Genomic DNA, 16,266 nt, shown 5'->3' with positions numbered 1-16,266 from the left:
TTTTGGGGTAAGTGTATCTATCCCCGGCAGGCAGCAGGTAATAGAGACAAATATTCTGTGCCATAAAACAAACAGAACATCAACCGCGCTAGTCAGCTGGGAGGCAGGCTCTCCTTCATTTTAATGAGATCACAGCAGAGGAGACAGAGCATCTGAAATGATCAAGCAGTGAAACGGCTCTTGGCATTTATCTCAATGTGGTGCATTTGCATCATGTATGGCTTTTGTTTTAATAAAGGGGGCAGCGTTCTCTTATTAAAATAAGTGGAAAAAAATGTGTTCTTTGCAATGGCTGGATAGTAATATGTTGTGACAGACTTGCACCAATACTCTTTGTGTCCATTTCAAATCACAAGCTGATAAGGTTGTGGGTTTGAGGGGGAGCAAGGGAACTAAGTGTTTGTTCAGGATCTTTCAGGCTATTGTGATGTGGAACAGATTGGTCTTCCCTTGCCAATCAATTGCACAGATTCCTATGAATACACCAGGGTGGAGGGCATTTACCCCTCATGTAAAGATACACTTTCACAGACTTCAATGATCAACACAAAAGGTATTTATTAATAAGAATTGTGCAGCCACCTCATGTCTGTAGCTAGTTCCCAAAATGTCTCTTTGCCTAGGAGCCTCTCAAACCATGAGGTGATTCCACACTGTGTCTGATTGATCACACTGGGCATGTGACCCTTGCTCCGTGGCGTTGCCCTTAAAGGGACAATTACCACACCCCATTAGCTCAGAATGAAAAACCATTTCCTGCCAACACCCCCATCCCTTCATATCCTTTCCTGTATCTAGATTTAAGTTAAGGTTGTTACCCCTAAAAGACCATTCTGAATTTTAAAATGTTTGTTTTGCTCTGAGCTGTGTTCCTGAATTACCATCCTAAACTTTCCTCTCACCAGTTTTAATCCTTGCATTCCCTGCATCCCCCTCCCCAGCCCTCACCCCTTGGCTCCTATTTACTAACAGGATAGGAGAGGTTCAATTCATCATATGCAAACAAAGTCTAAATGTTATTTTTAAATTACACTGTTTACAAATGTGTTTTGAGATGGCACCTACAAGAGGGCATTTGTTGTCCATCTCTAATTGCCCTGAGGGCATCGTTACACACTTGAATCAATCATTTAGCATACAATCCCATGGAGGCTAGACCAGGCAGATGTGGTAAATTGTTTCTTTGTCAAAGGCATTAAAATGGGTTGTGCTCTACCGGGCATGCATGGAACATAAGGCGATTATCCCTGCTTGGCAGCAGTTCTGTACTGTACATGTGGCACTACTGACAAGCACTCATGAATGAAGCAGCATTTTTGAAATGCATATAGAGTGTCGCTGGAAACTCACTACTCTACCCAAAGTCATTTGATAGTGCATCCGACTAGAGCAAAATCTTGTGTAAGTCAATATAGAAATAAGTTGTATCCAGCTGGCGATGCTGTGACCTCCCAGTTACTCTATCAGCTATAACACAAAAATACTATGATACAAAAATGCCTGCATGGCAGGGAGATCTTTGTATGATGTGACCAGTTCTATACTGCAATCATCCATCACAAACCCAGGAAGCAAAAGATCCTGATGTAAGGAACATAGTAGTTTCAACTTTGCATATTGTAATTTATTTGAAAAGCTGATGGAATCAGAAATTGTGTCAATAATTTACATTTATATAGCTCCTTTAATGCGTCTCAAGGCACTTCACAGGAGCAATTGCAGACAAAATTTGATGCCACATAAAAAGATGTTAGATGGTCAAAAGCTTGTTTTTACTCAGCATCTGAAAAGAGGAGAGGGACAAAGATTTAGTGATGAAATTCCAGATTAAAAGTGAGAATTGAGTCCAAAGTAATTAAATATTAAAAAGGGTATACCGAACAGTCCTTGAATCATGAGGAGTAGATGATGAGTGATGCAGTTGTGATGATTTGAGATTCCAGTCAACTTGATGTCAATAAGTGAATAGTCATTTTCAAGGTTTCAGAAGAATTGATTTCCATAGATTTTTTTTTATCTGTGCTTTGCAGTTTGGTGGGACAAAACTTATTTTTATATTGATTTACACAAGATAAGCTTTGCTCTAGCTAGTTTTCTTTTTAGCTGTGGTACTTTACTGACTGGGGTGTCTTTCACAGTCAGAGAGAGAGATTTGAGATGTTGCTGCAAAATGGCTAATTTGCAGGCATGCTGTGTGCATGTGTTGCTGGTTTCTAAATTTCCAGATGCTTATTCTCAGACTATGCAAAGGCTGGAATTCTATAGTCTCGCATGCCCCGCTGCCAGCGAGAACGGAAAATTTGGCACTCAACCAAATCTCTGTTCACAGCAGCAGGACTGGTGATGTTGGAGAATTCTGGCCTAAGACAAACATTGGGGCAGCTTTTCAACTGGCTCTTAAGCCATTTTTTTGTATATTCCACCTGGGAAGGCAAATCCACAATTCTGTCTAGACATTACTCACAGAATCTCTTAAGATAAGATGATATGGTTAGCACAGTGGTTAGCACTGCTACTTCACAGCTCCAGGGACCTGGGTTTGATTCCCGGCTCGGGTCACTGTCTGTGTGGAGTTTGCACATTCTCCTCGTGTCTGCGTGGGTTTCCTCTGGGTGTACCGGTTTCCTCCCACAGTCCAAAGATGTGCAGGTTAGGTTGATTGGCCATGCTGAAATTGCCCCTTAGTGTCCTGGGATGTGTAGGTTATAGGGATTAGTGGGTAAATGTGCAGGGATATGGGAATAGGGCCTGGGTGGGATTGTGGTCGGTGCAGACTCAATGGGCTGAAGGGCCTGTTTCTGCACTGTAGGGTTCTATGTTCTATGTTTAGGGTTCTATGATTCTTTGTCTTCACGGGAGATAGTAATCAGCTTCCGTATGCTTTTAGAAGTGCCTTGCCTGGTAACAGATGTTATGATCCAGGCCAGAAACTCCAATGAGTTTTATGAAGATAACCTAGACCCTAAGATTTTACCTTTGAATTTGGCATGGGTGAGCAGAAAGTGTTTAACTCCAGTTATGATTCAAGTGACCCACAAGGAAATTTTTATCAAATAAAGTTTATTTAAGAACACAGTTAAACTATAATAAGACAAATCAGCATAACTTTTACCAATTACAAAATAACAATCATGATTTTGTATAAAACTTAACAGTTAACTATAATGTTCCAATTCAAACAACGCCCACAAACATACACCTCTTTCTAGTCTTGGCACAGAAAGCAAATGTGCTTCAGTGATGCTGGTTTTGCAGCTTTTTAACACCTGCTGTGAATTAGTCCTTTGGGTGTTGAATTAAGACTTTGAAGATTTCCAGTCCTGGAACTTCAGCATACCTCTGAAGAGAGAGAGACAGAAACACACTGCCTTCCTCATAATAGCTTCTAACAGCAGAACTTTCATCTCTAGAGAGAGAGAGAGACACCACCTGCCTCCACCAGCTTCCAGCTAGCAACTAAATCCTTGGAATTTGCTATTGAAAATAAACTATCCCAAGTATCACTTGACTTGTCAATCTTTCCCAAATCACAGAAATCCTACAGTACAGAAAGAGGCCATTTGGCCCATCAAGTCTGCACCAACCACAATCCCACCCAAGCCCTAACTCACATCCCTACATATTTTCCACTAATCCTTCTAACCTATGCATCTCAGGACACTTAGGACAATTTTTAGCATGGCCAATCAACCCAACCTGCACATCTTTGGACTGTGGGAGGAAACCAGAGCATGCAGAGGAAACCCACACTGACACGAGAATGTGCAAATTCCACACAGACAGTGACCCAAGCCAGGAATTGAACCTAGGTTCCTGGAGCTGTGAAGCAGCAATGCTAACCACTGTGCTACCATGCCGCCCCAGTCAACCCTAGATGAAACCCCAGTCAACAATCCCAAAGAATCATTAAAAACCCCAGGACAACACATTAGCCCAGATTAAAATAAACATGTTCTATATTGCTTCAGTATCAATTAGAGGACACCGGATACGGATAATATGGCAACAAAATAAAATGCCAGGGCCTGGTTGAAAAAAACTGCAGAGAAACACGATTAAAATATTTTTCTTTAAGTCATAGTATTATCAGAATGGGATTCTATTGTCTCTCAGAGAATCATCCTGCACAATTCAGCCAATGGCTGACTGGACATTCTCAGCCATCTTTGGGTTTATGTCTATTTAAAAAAAATAAACTAAGGTCTTGTTTAAAACTCATCATTTTGTGTAATTTCATGGCTTTTTTCTCCATCAACCTGATACAAGTGACAAAAAGTTTTCAGAGTCAGGGTCAGTAGTTGTCAGCTATGACTATTGCTGTTCTAATGAGAACAAACATCCCAGGATTACATAGACATTACTGCACAAAAACAGGCCATTGCCCAACTAATTCTTGTTGGTTTTTATAGTCCACAAGGATTTCTTTCCAATTCTTTTCATCTAACCCTAAAAGTATGACCTTTCGCTCCTTTATCCCTCATGTACTCATTTAGAATTCCCTTAAATGTATTCTCCTCAATGATTCCTTGTGGTAATGAGTTCCACTTTCTAAACGCTCTCCGAGAAAGAGATTTCTCCTAAAATCCCTATTGGATTGATTAGTCTTTATCTTCTATTTATTGTTAATTGTATATTAATTGAGTATTTAATTATGTTCAGGTCACGGGATTAACTGGGGATTCACATTTGCTCATACATCTGGAAGCAGGGAACGACATTTTAATTTGATTTTGTAAGTTTCCTTTGTGCCCTCTTGTTAATTTTATTTTTGATGATTTAGAACATAGAACAGTACAGGCCCTTCGGCCCTCGATGTTGTGCCAAGCTATGTCTGAACCCACGATCAAGCTATCCCACTCCCTATCATTTTGGTGTGTTCCATTGCCTATCCATTAGCCGTTTGAAAGTTCCTAAAGTGTCCGATTCCACTATCACAGGGGGCAATGCATTCCACACCCCAACTACTCTCTGAGTAAAGAATCTACCTCAGACATCCCTCTTATATCTCCCACCATGAACCTTATAGTTATGTCCCCAGTAACAGCTACATCCACCTGAGGAAATAGTCTCTGCACGTCCACTCTATCTATCCCCCTCGTCATCTTATAAACCTTTATTAAGTCTCCTCTCATCCTCCTCCGCTCTAAAGAGAAAAGCCCCAGTTCCCTCAACCTTTCCTCATAAGACCTACCCTCCAAACCAGGCAGCATCCCAGTAAATCTCCTCTGCACTCTCTTCAATGCTTCCACATCCTTCTTATAGTGAGGTGACCAGAACAATATTCCAAATGTGATCTCACCAACATCCTGTATAGTTGCAGCATGACTCTTAAACTCAAACCCCCTGTTAATAAATGCTAACACACTATGAACTTTCTTCACGGCTCTATCCACCTGAGTGGCAATCTTTGGGGATCTGTGGATATGAACCCCAAGATCTCTCTGTTCCTCCACATTCCTCAGAACTCTGCCATTGACCCTGTAATCTACGTTCAAGTTTGTCCTACCAAAATGAATCATCTCGCAATTATCGGGATTAAACTCCATCTGCCACTTTACGGCCCAGCTCTGCATCCTATCAATGTCTCTTTGCAGCCTACAAGAGCCCTCCACCTCAGCCGCCACTCCACCAATCTTGGTGTCATCAGCAAATCCAATCAGCCCCCTCTTCCAAGTCATTGATAAAAATCACAAATAGCAGAGGACCCAGCACTGACCCCTGTGGTACACTACTGGTAAATGGCCTCCAGTCTGAAAATTTTCCCTCCACCACCACCCTCTGTCTTCTATGAGACAGCCAGTTACTTATTCAATCAGTCATATTTCCTTCTAACCCACACCTCCTTACTTTCTTCATGAGCTTACCATGGGGAACTTTATCAAACACCTTACTAAAATCCATGTAAATTTGTTTTATTAAAGGAGTATATAGAAGCAGATATGTGAATGTTGGATTGGGAGCTGTACCTTTAGAATTGGCAGCCTTGCAAATAAAAACATATAGAAATGTGAACCGTTTCAGAAATAGAGGAGGCTGAGGAAAGATTTAATTGAGATGTATAAAATTATGAGGGGTCTAAACAGGATGGAGAGGAAAAATCTATTAGCCTAAACAGAGAGAGATTAATAACTGGGGGATTTGCACTGAAAGAAAAATGGCAAGGCAATGGTTGGGGAGCTGTTAGGGAGAGAGCTCCAGGATTTTGATACCATGACAGTGAAGGAACAGTGATATATTTCCATGACAGGATAGTATGTGTTTTGAAGGGGAACTTGGTGGAGTTCCCATCAATCAGCTGCTCTTGACTTTCTAAGTGGGTTGTGGCCATGAGTTTGGAAGGTGCTGTCAGAGGAGGCTTGGAGAGTTGATGCAAGGCGTCTTGCAGTTAGTACACACTGCTGTCTGTGTGCTAGTGATGAGCAAAGTTGCTGGATGGTGGGGCCAAACAAGCAGATTGCTTTGTCTTGGATGGTACATGAGTTTCTTGAGTGTTGTTGGAGCTGCATTCATCCAGGAAAGTGGAGAGCATTCCATTGCACTCTGGACTTTTGCCTTATAGACGGTCGTCAGGATTTTGGGAGTCAGGAGGTGAGTTACTTATTGCATAATTCCTCACCTCTGACCTACCCTTGTAGCCAGAGTATTTCCATGACTGGTCCAGTATAGTTTCTGGTCAATAATAACTCGCAGGATTTTGATAGTGGGGGAATTTATTATGGTAATGCCATTGAATGTCAGCAGGACATGGTTAGTTTCTGTCTTGTTATGTCACTCTTGGCACTTGGGTGGTGTGAATGTTACTTGTCCCTGATTAGCCCAAGCCTGAATGTTATCTAGATGTGGCTGCATTTTGGCAAGAGGAGTTGTGAACGACACTGAACATTGCACAATCATTGATAAATATCCCCATTTCTGACCTTGTGATGGAGGGATGATTAATGATTGGACAGCTGATGATGGTTGGGGCTAGGATCCACTGGGGAACTCATGCAGTAATGTCCTGGAAATGGGACAATTGACCTTAAACAGCCACACTGTCTTCCTTTGTGTTAGGTATGTCTCCAAACATGGGAGAGTCCCCCCACCCCAATTCCCATTAACTCCAGTTTTGCGTGTGTCCCTTGATGTCACACTCAGTCAAATGCTGCCTGGATATCAAGGGCAGCCACTCTCGCCTCACCTCTTGAACTTACATAGAAACAAAGAAGATAGGAGCAGGAGGAGGCCATTTGGCCCTTCGAGTCTGCTCCACCATTCATTACGATCATGGCCGATCATCCAATTCAATAGCCTAATCCAGCTTTTTGGCCAGGTTGGATATGTTCTGCTTTTTGTGGCCACGATGTGGACAATTTTCCACATTGTTGGGTAGGTAGTAGTGTTGTAGCTGTAGTGCAGCATCTTGATTAGTCCAGGAGCACATGTCTTCAGTACTACTGCCAGAAAGTTAGCAGTTCTAAAAGCCTTCACAATATCCAGTTCTGATATGTCCAGTAAAGGCATGTCATATTCATAACTTTAAACATGAATTATCTGGAAGATAGAATTTTCTGGAACTGCCTTTTTTTTAAGTTGACATGAAAAGGTTACTAAGATAGTTACCAAGGATCAGGTGAGTTTTGCATCCTCTGCAAAGATTCAGAATTATCTCATCTCTCTAGAAATTTCTTAACTGTCCACTATGTCCCTTGAACGGTCATAAGATGAAACCATTTGTGGAATTCACATGACCTATTGTTTGTGGACTTGCTCTAAGCTCAAAATCTGCGGACTCCTGGACCCATTTGCCAGAATTCTCCAGCCATTCACGCCTTGCTGCTACTGCCAGCGAGGACGGAGAATTTGGCGCTCAGCTAAATCTCTGTCCACTGCAGTGGGATGGGAGAGTTCCAACTGTGAGTGTGATTGGAGAATTCAGCCCATTGTCTCTGAGCAAGATATTTAAAAGAGAGCTGCAGAAACCCGATAACAACAGGTTTATTTAAACCCACAAAAGCTTGCTGCTGTCTAGTCAAATTGACCACGTACATTTTAATGGGGGAGGGGCGGCACAATAACACAGTAGTTAGCACAACACTAAGGACCTGGGTTCAACTCTTGGCTTGGGTTACTGTCTGTGTGAAGTATGCACATTCTCTCCCACGAGTATGAGGGTTTACTCCGGGTGCTCCTGTTTCCTTCCAGAGTCTAAAAGATGTGCTGGCTAGGTGTATTGGGTACACTGAGGGGGAATTTAGCATGGCCAAACAGGTGCCAGAATGTGGCGACTAGGGGATTTTCACCGTAACTTCACTGCAGCGTTAATGTAAGCCTACTTGTGATACTAATAAATAAACATTAAACTTTAAACTTTCCCTTTGCACCAACAAGCTGATTATGGACAGTAAGGGAATTGAGGGTTTCAGTTCTCTCTCATCCCTCAGCCTGGGCCATTTCTTGATACCATATGCTGTAAATCAAACTGGCTGATGATTTGGGTCTGTGATGCCAGAAACCTTGGAAGAGGAGGGCAAGCTGGATCATCCACTTACTGAAGGTGGTTGCGAATACTTCAATCTTGTCTTTTATTTGGTTCCCTCCTCATTGGAGAGGGGAATAGTTGTGGAGTCTCCTTCTCCCAACAGTGAACAGCTTCCTCCTGTGCCATAAATTTCTGCTGCTACTAGTATGCCACAATTCTTTACCATTGGAGCTGGGAAAATGAGCTGTTAGATTATGTGGAGCAGTGCAAAGCAGGATGCTCTGTGATAAAACCTGCAGAAATATTTGCAACTGGAGTTGACAGTCCTACATGGCGTTCACTGTTGCCCTGGATATCTTCCAAGAAGATTAAGGCAAGGATTAGCAGATTTTTGGAGATGGCATGTGGACAATTCTTGGCAAATATTTTCTTTCTCTTCAAAAATTGGACGCAAGCAACAAACATTTCCCAGTCACTGGGCAGCCAACCCAAAAAAGTCTCATAGGGACAATGAGTGATGGGAGGGTTGAGGGTTCTGGGAGGGGGTAAGGGGAGAAGATAATCAAGAAGCAACTTCACGGTTTACAAGAATAGGCAATGCATAGAAACATATTGATCACTGATCGCATTCTAAGTCTTTGAGTAAACACAGCATTACACATGATGATGTGTCTCTACCAAGCCAAGCGACTGAACTGGCAATGGACATTTACAGGAAATTACAGAATTGCATCCTTGTGCAACAATGAATAAATCCCCTATGACGTCTTCTTTATGGTACAGATTAGACAGTTAGATTTCTGGTGTCAAATATCCACTGATTGTGAAGGGAATATGAAATTAGTTGTTAGTCTGTTAGCAAATGCCTTGATGCATTAAGGCAAACTTAAACTCAGAGAGAAAATAGCCAACCAGGCGCCAACAGGGGCCCACATTCAATTCCAGCCTTGGATGATTGTGTGGAGTTTGCACAGTCTCCCAATGTCTGCGTGGGTTTCCCCTGGGTGCTCCACTTTCCTCCCAAAGATGTGCAGATTAGGTTGATAGGCCATGCTAAATTGCCCCTTAGAGTGCCAGGATGTATAGGTTAGCGAGATAAATGTGTGGGGTTATGGGGATAGGGCCTGGCTAGGATGCTCTGTTAGATACTCAACGGGCTGAATGGCCTCCTTTTGCACTGTAGGGATTCTGCAATTTAACTGGATTAAATCTCGATGACAAGTTAAACAACATTATCATCCCCACTCCTGAAACTTGAGTACAAAATCCAGTCTGACAATTCAGTACAATGCTGAGGAAGTGTGACATAAAAATATAGAAACTAGAAGCAGAAGTAGGCCATTCGCACCCCCCAGCCTGCTCCACTATTCATTTTGATTATGTCTGATCATCGAATTCAATATCGTGATGTCTTCTCCCCCCGCCCCATATTCTTTGATTCCTTTGGTCCCAAGAGTTATATCTTATTTCTTCTTGAAATCAGACAAAATAAAGTTTAAAGTTTATTTACTGGTGTCACACATAGACTTACATTACTGCAATGAAGTTACTGTGAAAATCCCCCAGTCGCCACACTCCAGCACCTGTTCGGTAAACTGAGGAAGAATTTAGCTTGGCCAATGTACCTAACCAGGACATCTTTCGGACTGTGGGAGGAAACTTAAGCACTTGGAGGAAACCTATGCAGATATGGGAAGAATGTGCAGACTTCACACAGACAGTGACCTAAGCTGGGAATTGAACCCGGGTCCCTGGCACTGTGAGGCAGCAGTGCTAACCACTGTGCCCCTACAGTTGATGGTGCCATCTTATGGATAAAACATTAAAGTGAGTGCCTAGCCTGCTGTGCCACATGGGCATTAGAGATCCCATGACATTATTTTGAGGAAGAGCAGGATGAGTCTCCCTGACGTCCTGGCCAATGATTATCCCTTCATCCACCATCATTAAAAAAAACTGATTATCTTCTTATCATTATATTGGTTGCCGCATTTCTGTGTTACAACTGGGAGCGCATTTCAAATGTATGAGCTGTGACTCTATTTGGAATAAGTTAAGGTTATGAAAGGAGGTACATAAATTAAAATTCTTTGGGGTTTTTTTTGGCTTCATCCTATACTTGGTTAATTAAATAGAAATGCTGAGTGAAACATGGTTGAAAATGTCCCATTCCTCGCCACTGACTTCCCCCATTTTGATGTGAATAAAAATCCTCCACGCACTTAACTCAGTAACAATAAATAAATAATCAATGCCCTCCAAACTTCTCCAGTTTGTTTCTGAACATTCATGCTCTCCAGCAATCAATCTTTATCCTACAGCTCTGGTCATTAATCCTTATCTGTGCAGGATTGGTTTACATAGTAGAAAACGTGACTAGTTATTGCAGTCACCAGAATAAAACCTTGTTTATGCTTGGGAAAAAAAAGTGTTTTTAAGACTGGGTGTTTCTGGGCTGAAGAAGGGACAAACCAGCCACGGCTTGTCCCTGCTCTCTCTCTCCTGTTTCACCAGACAATGAAATGTGAAATGTGGAAATGTGCAAATTGTGAGGGTAGTATTGAGATGTGCTCCCCATGTCTTGAGCAAGTCAAATAGCCCATAATGTAAAATGTTCTGATGGATGAGGGCAACAGCCTATGACCTCTTAACCATTCTAGTCAATGGTCTGCGTTCAATGGGTCAAATGGCCATCTTCTGTACCTTTATGACTCTGTGGGAGTGTTTAACCCATTGAAAATAAACAAATTAACACATCAAAATTATGCTGGGAAGGATATTGTAAACCAGCCTGAGTCAGCAGAAGGAGGAGGGCTAGAGACATTCAGTGGCTTTGAAGGAACTCCATCCCCTGCTTTGAACAGATGGTCCCCATCACACTCTTTAGAAATATTGCCCTTTTCAGTAGCATGGCACCACAACATAAAGTAAAAGGAGGCTTCCAGTTCAACAAATGATTATAATATTCTCAGTAGTGGGGTAGGAGAGACATTTTGAAAATATTAGGAACATTAATATCAATTGATATAAAATCATCAGAATTTGTTCAGCGTTCCTCTCCCTGTTCCCAACTGATGTATAATGCTTGTAAGAATTAAATTTTCTTCCTCCCTCTGAGTGACAATATGACATTTCTCAAATAGGAGAGTGGGCAGACAGGCCACCTGCTCCCAGGCCTTTGCCAATCTCCTGTTGCTAGGAGACAGAGGGCTGCCTCGGATGATTCTTCCTCCAAAATTTGCACCTCGTGTTTCCCTCTGAGATTTCTGATTAGGAAGTCATTCCATGAATAAATTGCAGTCATGGACCGCCAACCTTCTCCACACTGCACAAACCTGTCTTGAAGCCTGCATCTGCTTGTCCCCATTTGTGATTGTAAAAAATGTTTGGGCTGCCGACTGTGATGAAGTGTATTCATGGAGGCTTTATCACATGACTTTCCTCCACCCCCTAGTCATTAGTTGGTCAACACATCCATCCTTGTGATGTATTTCTATGGCCGATTGGAAAGCAAGAAGTCTCATTGCCCAATTGGAAGATGCTTGGCTGTCAGCCAAACTGCGTTTTGTCCTCCATTTTGCAGTATTTTTATAGTTGGTAAAGAGAAACATTCAAAGCAAATTTAAAATCAACTTTTTTTTAAAAATGTCCTGATGGGAAGGCCATGGCCTAGTCATATTATCGCTAGACTATTAATCCAGACACTCAGCTAATGTTCTGGGGATCCAGGTTTGAATCCCTCCACGGCAGATAGTGGAATTTGTATTCAATAAAAAAAATCCAAAATTAAGAATCTACTGATGACCATTGTCGATTGTCGGAAAAACCCATCTGGCTCACTAATGTCCTTTAGGGAAGGAAATCTGCTGTCCTTACACGGTCTGGCCGACATGTAACTCCAGAGCCACAGCAATGTGGTTGACTCTCAACTGCCCTCCAAGGGCAACTAGGGATGGGCAATAAATGCTGGCCAGCCAGCGACACCCATGTCCCGTGAACGAATAAAAAAAAACATTTTTCTTTGAGATTGCGCACAACAGCACCCTGGTGAGTGATCTTCAGTTCCTGAAAATGCCAGGCCAGTTCCAAATGGTTGGCAACGCTATTCACTAAGTTGGGGTTCAAACTTTTCTGGAATATTCTGGAGTCTCCAAAACGAAAGACTAATTTCCAGGCCACTGCTATGAGATTCCCAGGAGAAAAATCATTGGAGCAATGAAAGATTGTGTTCTGTTTTAAAATATCTTTGAACACTTGCTCAGTACTTCGAGCATCATTCAGTTGGGTAATGAAAAGTCTGTGCACTTTTTGATTGGTGCAGGAAGGCAGTCCACTGTGAGGATGGACATATGAGGTGACCAATAATGACACAGTAGGCATGTATTAAAGCAGGAGACCATGTGCCCGCACCTCCAAGAATATGTCCAACCAGAATTGCCAAGCCGAGATTTTGCGCTGCTCCAGTCCCCAGCATTACTCCCACCCCAACACCTGCATGGGTCCCCAAACAAAGCAGCGGATAGGAATGTTTAAAATTATTTTGGGAGATCAGCAATTTCCACCACTCTGGGAATAGCTGCGAAATGAGATTCCGTGCTGATGACACAGGCATGGGGCTTCTGTAAAGATGTACTCCCCAAGGCTTCTTAAATTGGACGAATGACATTATATACCAGGTTGCTTGCATGGTCATTGTGCACTCCTTTTGACTACGAAAAGTCCTCCCCTTAGAGAGATTCCCTATGCTCGGTATTGATTGATTGTTCAGACAACATAAGGCTTACTCAGTAAGGTTGATCTGAAAGTGACAATGATCACACTGACCATCTCCTGTCCAAGTCGTTAAGCTTAAAGTCAAGAGAGGTCCCCCAGCGACAGCAATCAGAGTAGAAGGACAGGAGAGGAGAAGAAGCAAAAGGTGATGAGAAATAATCAAGGATGGAGGAAAGGAGAGGTGAGTACCTCTATGAACTGGGATGGGGAGCAGAGTACAGTGTGGGACAGTATGAGGTTATTCACCTTGAAAGTAAGAATAGGGACACAATATTTTTTAAAAGGATGTGAAAGTTTTACGTGTTGACATTTTGAGAGACCATGAATAAGGAGGACAAAGTTAACATGCAACAGCGAACAATTAAGAAGACATATGGCACAAATGTCAATGTTTTGAGGAAATGGGTTCAAATCCCATTGTGGCAGTTGGTGGAATTTAAATACAACTAATAAATTTGGGCTATAATGCTAATCTCAGCAATAGTAGCCATTAAACTATTATTGATTGTTGTAAAAGAAAAACCCTTTTGTTTCATTAATGTCCTTCAAGTAAGGAAATCTGCCATCCTTACCCAGTCTGACCTATCCAGGTCTTATGAGGAAAGGTTGAGGGAGCTAGGGCTTTTCTTTTTAGAGCTGGGGAGGACAAGAGGTGACTTAATAGAGGATTATAAGATGATGAGGGGGATAGTCTCTGAACGTCCACTGTATTTCCTCGAATGGATGTAGCAGTTACTAGGGGGCATAACTATAAGGTTCATCATGGGAAATATATGAGGGATGTCCAAGGTGGGTTCTTTACTCAAAGAGTGGTTGGGGTGTGGAATGCACTGCCTGCTGTGACAGTGGAGTTGGACACTTAAGGAACTTTCAAGTGGTTATTGGATAGGCGCATGGAGCACACCAGAATGATAGGGAGTGGGATAGTTTGATCTTGGTTTTGAACAAAGCTCAGCACAACATCGAGGGCCAAAGGGCCTGTACTGTGCTGTACTGTTCTATGTTTTTATGTTTCTATGACCTACGTGTGACTCCAAACCTATAGCAATGAGGTTGATTCTTAACTGCCCTCTCTGAAAATGCCCAGTAAATCACTCAGTTCAAGGGCAGTTAGGGACAGGCAACAAATTCTGGTCTTGCCAGGGACTCCCATATCTCAGGAAAGAATAAAAAGAAAAAAAAAATTAACCTTAATTTGAAGGATTAGAGTATGTCTTGAAACAATTGTATATTGTTTTGGTGAATTAACATAATGCACAATTTTCATCTCCATAATAAAGGAGTGATATACATTGCTTGGAGGAGATACAGCAAAGGTTTATTCGATTGGCTCCGATGTGAGGCTGAGTAAATTGGGCCGAAAAGCCAGAATTTTACTGGCTTGCCCACTACGGGAACCGGAGCTGGCGAAGGGCAGAGCATGGGAAGGTCCATTAATCTCAGATGGGAATTTACGGTTTCAGGATGAATGAGGCCATAAAATCCCACCTAAACTGTCATTATAAGAATGAACAGTGATTTAATTAAACTGCATATGATTCTGTAGGGGCTTAACAGAATAGACACAGGTTAATTCTACTAGCTGTGGAATCTCAAACACAGGGGGAGGCTAAGGGGATAATCATTTAGGACAGAGATGAGGAGAAATGTCTTAACTCAAAGTGTTGTAGGCCTGTTGAATTCTCTACCCAAAGGGGTTGTAGACATGCCATCATTTAATGCGCTTAAGGTTGGATGGTCAAATTTTTAGTTTTTCAGGGAATCCAGGGATCTGGCAAGCAGGCAAGAAAGTGGAGGTGAGGCCACTGATCATCCGTGATCATATTGAAAGGAGGATCATACTCAAGAGGCTGAAGGCCTAATTTTGCTCCTATTTCTTATATTTCTATGTTTATAACTGAAGAGGGGGAGAGAATGCGCCCTGTCAGAAGGGGGGAAGGGAGAATTTGGAGTAAGGAAATGCTAATATCAACTGGGGAAATGGACGAGTTCCAGTGTGAATAGAGAAGGATAGGGGCCGAAGAGTGGGCCACTCTGAACTTTGGTGTGTTATGGGAAGAGTGCCAGTGTGAATTTTATCTGGGATTTGGGGAGAGTCAATGTGAGCAAGGGTAGAATTTTATCACAAAGTTACCACACGGCACTTCCAATGCAAAGACAGGCTGGGTTAGCTCTTGTGGATGTGTCAGCCTTTCTGTGTAGGGCAGGATACTATTTAACCAGCTTGGGTTATTCCTGTGCCCTTCACTCTATGATACATTTCACATTGCGCCACCCAGATAGAAACAATCCATTCAAAATGTATCCTGCAGCGTGTCTATTAATGTTTGTGGAAGTGAATTATGCAGATTGTGTATGCCTGTGTGTGTAATGTGATGACTCAGCCCCTCCCACAGCACACTCACTGCTTGTGCCTCATGCTGAGCCCACACAGAGCTCATTATAGATTAGTACTCGACTGCTAGACTAGGTTGTTGTGAATTAAAGGATGTGGATCGTGCAAAACAGACAGCGGGGCAGCTGGTAAAATTTTAAGTTATTAGCGACATTCAGTGGGCAGGAAGCAAATGGGATTTGTCCTCAGTACAATCCATCACGAAATAAACCCTGTAACTACATTATTTACATGTTAGTGCCTCGGGTCCAGCTGACAGTAATAAAATTACATTAGCGACGCATTAAAAGTCATATACATCACATATTCTAGTAAACACTTTTTTTAAGACTTTATAATTAAGGTATGGTTCATTGTTGAACCACACTAAAGGTCAGACAGATTCTCAATCAGTTATTCAAATTCTCTCCAGAGGGTAGATAATGGAAAATGAAAATCAATAACTCTTTCACTGGGTATATACTGACAACACTAAGACCCAAGAAGCTTCATTCTAGTGCTGTTTCAGTAGGAATGATTTTTAATGCATCATCAGAATCTGAAGAAGGCCACTGAGTTCATCATTTTACATTGATTTGATTTGATTTATTATTGTCACATGTATTAACATAGAGTGAAAGATATTGTTTCTTGTGCG

Source organism: Carcharhinus amblyrhynchos, chromosome 9 (genome assembly GCF_965287045.1).
Source record: "Carcharhinus amblyrhynchos chromosome 9, sCarAmb.v2.hapA, whole genome shotgun sequence".
In the NCBI taxonomy this organism is placed as follows: Eukaryota; Metazoa; Chordata; class Chondrichthyes; order Carcharhiniformes; family Carcharhinidae; genus Carcharhinus; species Carcharhinus amblyrhynchos.
The sequence above is the reverse complement of the archived record's forward strand: the minus strand, read 5'-3'. Positions refer to the sequence as shown.